The sequence below is a fragment of the Buceros rhinoceros genome, unplaced genomic scaffold (genome assembly GCF_000710305.1).
Source record: "Buceros rhinoceros silvestris isolate BGI_N320 unplaced genomic scaffold, ASM71030v1 scaffold22273, whole genome shotgun sequence".
NCBI lineage: Eukaryota > Metazoa > Chordata > Aves > Bucerotiformes > Bucerotidae > Buceros > Buceros rhinoceros.
The window spans coordinates 4210-4544 of NW_010403313.1; the positions used below are offsets into that span (position 1 = coordinate 4210).

At 64.2% G+C, this 335-nt stretch overlaps 1 protein-coding gene across 1 annotated transcript in view; it reads right to left on the reverse strand.

Moving 5' to 3' along the window:
* Positions 1-335, reverse strand: part of GRM2 (glutamate receptor, metabotropic 2) — a gene marked incomplete at its 3' end in the record, with an annotated part of 5463 nt that overhangs the window by 4031 nt on the left and 1097 nt on the right. The window lies entirely within an intron of this gene.

The window sequence follows — 335 nt, forward strand, 5'->3', positions numbered from 1 at the left end:
CTCCTTCACCTGGCCATGGCTTCCTCTGCCCCACGGCTGGGGGAACGCGGGGACTCCAGGGACCAGCAGACGTGGTCTGACACACCCCAGGGACTTGTTAAATCTTAGCAAAAAGCGTGTGACCCACTGGCAGCCCCGGGGACTCAGCTGGCTGCCTGCCTGCATCCCCAGGGGATGCTCTTCTCCCTGCCAAAGCCAGCTCCTGGGTCTGCGGAGCTGTGATTTTGGGGACTGAGCTGCCCCCCACCCAGGGTGACAGCCAGGTCCCAGGCTTGAGGTGCCTGTTCCCATGGGTTCACTGGGGACATGGGGGAGGTGACTCCCTGCACCCACCC